We start from the raw sequence: 6,822 nt of genomic DNA, 5'->3' as shown, positions 1-6,822 counted from the left end.
CTTTCTCTCTCTTTCCATCATTTAAGTTCTCTGGTATGTTTCAGTAATTTCTGGGCAAATACTGTGCTAGTAAGTTTAATTTCCCTGGGGAAAGGAAATGACCCTTTTTGTTCTTCCCCTGAGAACATGTTTTCATACTTTTAATCAGAATATGCTGAGCCTGCCTCAAATCACAGGAGTATGTCAAAATACATAATAAAGCCTGGAAAGTGGTAATGACAAGTTGGATCTTTGGTTTTATGTTTCTTTACATTTTTACCCTTAAGGAAATAAACTTCAACCTGTACATAAATGTATATCCCAATATACTTACAAATCATGGAGGTTTTGGTGATTGATTTCTGAGACTGAATTAGGCAACTGGCAGATAAAAGCAGGGTTAAGAGGCAACTGGCCTCCCTGGGGGATGCTATCAGAAGTAGGAATGACACTGTTTACTCCAAAGAATATTCAGGCTCCTTTTTACTCTCCCATTGATACTTCTCACTAGGATCTTCAGTACAATCTGAAAACAAAACAGGGCTTAGTATGGGAGCATTATGCTGTTCCACTGCCACTTGATTCAAATGGATGCTCCTAGTTTTCCCTTAATCGTATTGGGATGTCTCTAATGCCACTCTAACTTCAAAGCCTGCAAGAGGCTCTGCTGCCCCCTTGTTCTCCAGCCTTTCACTTTTCATTCTTTTCTTTCATTCTTTCATATGGCAATAGGAAGATTTACAAAGGAATTGTAGAAAAATTGTAAAGCAGTAAGTATGTGTTATCAAAAATAAACTGCTAGTGCCAAGTATTTGTACTAATTCTGAGAAGCTGTGTCTAGGAATAGAGCATATTTTCTCTTTGCATTTTCCCCTCACTGGAGCAGGTACAGGAGAGTGCATGGGAGGGAGCCTTTCCATTGATTCTGATGTATTTTGCATGATCATGATGCTCTCCTCACTCAGCAGAGGCAGAGCTCTGCATGCCATCTTAAAATCAAAATGGCTTTTTTGCAGCCTTAAAGTAGTAGAGCTGGCACATGGATGGAAACCACTGTGTCATTCTTGTTCCATCTTGTTTTCTTTTTCTTTGATGACAAATTCTCAGCAGTAGCAAAACCAAAGGATATTAAAAAAAAAAAAAGTAATTTAAAAGGCTTCCACCAAAAAATGATTGCTTTGTCTATACAGTTTTACATGAACACAAGCTTGTCTTTGTGCCAATATCATATTCAGAAATTAAAACTGGGAACACCTGTCTTTTGTTTTATGCAGTGTTTGCCTGTAGAACAGAGGGTGTTTCACTGTGGCACTGTGGGCCATGCCAGTACCTGGTGACCCTGTCCTCTCTCTGCTCCTGGCAGGGAGCTGCCCAGCTCGAAGAGTCCCATTGCATCAGGGCTGGAGCAGTAGGGTGGGCAGAGCTGCTCTGAGAGGGAAACCACATGAAGTGACCTCCAGAGGTGTGGTAGAACCAACCAACATTTCTGGGATTTTGTGGTTCTATGATTTGTGGCTGAGATTGGCATTTGGAAGGTCTGAAGTCTTTTCCCAGCTTTCCCAATGGCATCCATGTCCCTGTGTTGTTCTAGATCTACTGCATAGGGGTGGTAAAATCATCTTTCTTTTACTTGCTACTTGTTTCTTCTACTAGGTTCATTACTGGGTATGTTTGCAGGCGCCATCACCCCTGACACCTATGTTCCCCTTGTAACAGTAATGAAAATGAAGCCAGCGGGCAGTTGTGATGGGTCATGTGAGATGGAATTTGGATGAGAGTTTGATATTTTGTGTTGCTTTGGCCCTCACTCTCTCTTAAACCACTTCCAAAGTATTTTTATAGCATGTTTTATAGTCCCTTCAAGATCACAAGTTAGTTCCTCTTCTCTTACATTTTTCATATTAGATTTATGTTTTGGTTCAAGTCTTAAATAAATGTTTTCAGTTACAATGCTCTCCATCAGTTTTGAGTATTGTTTCCCTTTGCATCGAACATTTAGAACAGAAATACGATATTCATGGAATTAAATCATCTGAAGATTTATTGTTAATGATTACATGTAGAAAGAAAATATTACCTATTTAGCAGTTTAAAAAACAGACAAAGGAAAAGTGCAACACCAACAAGCATGTTGTACATGTGATTTTGTGGAGCTGCTCTGAGTAAGCAGCTGGCAATAAGGCAATAATGAGGCTTGTAAATGGTGCAAAACTTGCAGGTTATCTTTGCCAGGATTCCTGTTCTTACAGAGCTGCATTTTGCTTATGGTATTTGTGGTAGGTTACTGTTTTCACTTTTCAAATGACTGAAATGTTTTACTCTGGAAGGGAAAGTTTGCATTTCTTCCTTTAGGAGCTACTTTACGGTGACTTCTTTTCAACAGCAGATGTGACACCACACTTGGCAGAGTACAAATATTTGTCCGTTACTGATGTGGCTCTGAAACCCTTTGCAACAAGCATGGATCACAGTTGGCTGTGAGGCAGCTTCTGGGGCATCATGACTTCCCTGGGAAGTTTGTTTCATGCAGGCTCTGATATATTTGCAGAGAGAGAGGGAGCAGTGTTTTTCAGAGGAGGTACTGAATATATTGAGGCCACTTCTCTTGTTATTTCAGATCTACAGAAGGCTTTCATGAGCACAGTGCTGGAGGCCTTTGATATTACATCATGTCAGGTGCAAAGGAACTAGCTCTCTCTTTTAGCATTTGTAGCATCTTCCCAGCCCCGAGGCTGGGTAGATTGTGTCACCTTCTCTCAGCACTGTTGCTCTCCCTTTGGGGGAGCTGTATTCAGGGGAGGCATGGTTGGGGTGGCTTCTGTGGCTCCAGGCCACCAACACAGACCACCAACCTTGGCACACCACTCCCTGCCTCCAGCCAAGCATCTTTTCTGATGAGAACAGAAAAGATTAGTGGTCATATTAGTAAAGGCAGTGTGATTTGTAACACCTAAATACCTTTAAAAATGCAACCTTTAGTCTTCAGTTTTTTGTTAACGAATATAAATACTTGAGAAAAGGGCAACAGTATAAAAACTATATATTTAGCATTTCCTACATCTTACTCTGTGCAAGGAGGCTGAAAGAAAGGACAGCAGAAATTTGTAGTCTTTATTTTGCATAAGGGTGATGTTACAGGGCCATACATTAGGAACAGAGTGATAAGTTTCATACACCAAACTAAGTCTCTGGTGCATCTTCACATTGTTTGTAGTATCTAACACAGGGCTGCCTGCCTGAGCTTGGCTTGGGGAATTTCTTTCATTACAAAGATAGACTTTTTCTGTGAAGGAAATGGTCTGTGTGGTGTACAAAAAATATCAGGGTTGATTTAAGTTTTAAAAATTCATAACTCTACTTTTGTTTATAGTCTTCACTCAGATCCCTTGAAAATCACAAATCATCTGGGAAGAAAAGCAAAATGAACAGGCACTTAATATGTTTAATGTCCCTGCAGTTCTTAAATATTATTGGCTTCTGCTTTTTCTCTTGAGAGCTGCAGAAACATGGACTGTTGCACAGGTGTCAGTAATAATTTCAAGTCAGCTATTCCCAGCTATAGTTTGTCTGAAAGACAACTTGTTTCTGTTTGAAAAGCCATCAATTTGCTCATTAGAATGCAGTAAGGGGAATTTCCCAGAAGGCCATTGATCCTGTCAAATGTTGAGGTAATGTAAAATAGTGATTTCAGACATTGTACAGTGTTAGCCTGTCCTGCAAGAAAAGACAGGACCTATTATTCTGTCATATAATATTTCATTACTGTTTCATGTTCCATTGTTAAAAATTGTTGTAGAACGAATATAATGCATTTTTACCATAAATGTTGGGAAGCAAGAATATGATGGGGTTTTATGCTTAGAGGGAGAAGATGGTAATGTATGTGGGACTTGTTCTAGCAACACTATTTCAAAATTTTATTGGTTTTAAGGCAAGTACAGTATTTTGAGTATTTTGTGGGTGTGCATGTGTGTGTGAGAGAGTAAAAGTTCCCTGCCTTCCTGTCAGCTCACATCACATCAGCATTGTGTTTGTATCATGCATCACATTCACTGAATCACTTCACCTGTAATGAAACTTATGTTGTACCCTCATACTTTTAATTGTTCTCAAACAGGATTATTTAAAAGCCAAAGCAAAATTTTCATGGCTAGCTAAGACATCATGACATCATTCAGGAAGCTTACCATGCTTCTTTAACTGTCAGATTATGCTTTTTTCCTGGAGTATATAACTAGTAACTAGAAAATGAAACAAACCTGCAGGTGTTTAAAACAGGCAGTTCTCATACTGACTCTCAAAAGCTTTCCACCTTTTATGTCTCTTATGCTGTGGACTAGATCAATGATTTCCACAGTTCTATTATATATGCAGCTATTGATGGAGAAGGCAAATATGTCAAATTTCAAAAATCCATGTTTGTCAACAATCAGATCAAATAATTAAAAAAGATCCATAGCTGTGTCTTTAATTTTTATTCCTTGCCTTTTATTCTGCCATTCCCATATATTATCTGTTATAAACAAAGGAGTAGCTGCAGACCACGCAGTGGCAGATTTTTATTAGAAAAATCCTTTCAGACATAACGGAGGATTTCTTTTAAATGAAATAAGTTAAAAAGATACCCGGTTCAATAAAAAAGACAACACCTAACATGTTTATTTTAACTGGTGGAAGATAATTGACCTTATGAGCCAAGATGCAGTCAAAGGAAGCTGAGGATTCCGGTGTAATAAGCCCTATGCATGTCCATACTCCATTATTTTAATGTGTGAGTTTGGGTTAAGACAAAGAGATGCAGACTGAAAGCAATGCCTGTTACAAGAAGGCACCTGGCAGTTTGGTAAGGGATTTTGTGATAGGAAGCTGTGTTCCTAAAGTCCTGAAGTGAGATCCTTGTAAAAGATGAATAAAACCAACAAATAAAGTTAAGCAAAGAGTGTTTGCAATCCCTCAGTATGCACAAAAATCTTGGATACTGCTGTAAATTCATTTCAGATATAAAATACAGAATAGAGTATCTGAAACTATGCAAATAAAAAAAGTATAAATATTTTAATTGAAATCTTAGAAAAAGAATACTTGAAAAATTAAATAGATTGTTTTAATGTGAAAGATGTAAAATACAATTTCATTTGGATTTATGAGTATGATCTCATTATGGTGAATTATATGTTTAAAAGTTGTGAAATTAGTAATGTCAAATAGAACTATGGCTGAGCTCATGTTTCTGTAGCAACGCTCAGATAAGTGTCAGTCTCTAATATATTTTTAATTAAAAATCTAATTGGGATTTGTTATTGCTTCTAATTACTGTCTATAAACGAAACATAGTTTTGTGCTCATTATCTGTATCTTTTTCTCTTGCAGCATTTCATACCCCAGTAAGTCTCAGGAGTTTGGCCTATTGGTCCCTCTTTCACTACACTAAGGGGGAAGAAAACCATGATAAAAGCCAGCACCAATACATGTTTTCCTTCTTTGTTGAGTCCCTGCTGGAGGCCTGAGCTGTGATTCAGTTCAAAGCTGGTGTCCTCTGTGCCAGCCAAACCTTGAATATTTGCTCTCCTCACAGTGGGAAGATGCAGTGGTTCTGTACCAGGTGGGGAGTTGGGCCTGTTGGGCGTGAGTCCCCCCAGCTTTTAAGAGATCACATAGATAACTGAGTTGTGGAGAAGGACTTCTGGATTGCTAGTGAGGTATGGATGCCTTCTTACAGATGTTGGTTGGGGGTCTGACTTCAAAAGAGAGTCTGCTGTTGTACTTACCCTTATCTGGTGGCATCAGAACATCCAGTGTTTCCTGAAAACAGCCAGTCAGCCTGCTGGAGCCAGCCCTGGGGAGGCTGATTCAGTGTTGTGAGAGCATTTGCAGTCTGTCGGTAGGCACTGAGGCAATATGGGGTGGTTGCTCCATAATTGCCTTCCAGCCAAAACTAGCTTTACACGGCACAGGATTTCTCATCACATAAAATACTAAATAAAGAACTTTGATGTAAATTTAATAACATCTGCTAATAAGTATAAGATCTAAAGCTTGACATATTTTGCAAGCTGTGAAACTATCTCTATCATGTCTTTATTATCCCCCATCTCCAAACAGTAGCTATTCTGGTAATTGAGAGCTCCTGAAGCCTGCTCCTATATGGCCTCATAGTCTATTGACTCAGACCGAAGGTCAGACTGCTGCTATTTGCAATCTATAATGTGCTTACTCAAGCAGACATGGTTGAGAACGACCTCTTCGTATGTTCGCTACTACTCCAGAGTGAAGCTGTAGTAACCACAAGGTTGTTTTCAGTCCCAAAGGGCTATAAGTGGTCAAATGTGTCTGACTACCACCAGTTTATGCTATTCATGAAGCAGTGCAAAGCTCTTATGACTGATGTGCACCTTGTGAGGATATTCTGCAGCACTGAGAATTGTGCCTAGGATGTACTCTGCCTAAGACAGGCACCTGGTAAATCAGTCTTCCTACTTGTCCAAATTTCTTACAGATAGAGATGTCTTTCAATATCTTCAGAAAAAAAGAGGCCATAACCATATAAATGAAGTATCTGAGCAGAATCCCCTCTAGAGCTCTGAAAGGTCTTCTGGTATTTGTAACATATATATCTAAATCTGACCATCCCCCTGACCATAGTCAGTAGATAAATAGGCATTTCCTCAGTTCCTTTCTTCTTCATACCAAAGATTGCTTGGTTGAGGTGCACCTCATGATGGAGATATCCAGAGTCAGGTGAGACGATTCCTTTCAGGAAGCTGTGGTGGAGTGGCTGAACACCACTTTCTGTGTACCCTGAGAGGCCGTGACATGGGGCCCCACTAGCCTGAAGGCTCATTT

Source organism: Strigops habroptila, chromosome 3 (genome assembly GCF_004027225.2).
Source record: "Strigops habroptila isolate Jane chromosome 3, bStrHab1.2.pri, whole genome shotgun sequence".
Classification (NCBI taxonomy): Eukaryota; Metazoa; Chordata; class Aves; order Psittaciformes; family Psittacidae; genus Strigops; species Strigops habroptila.
This window is presented reverse-complemented; position numbering follows the sequence as displayed.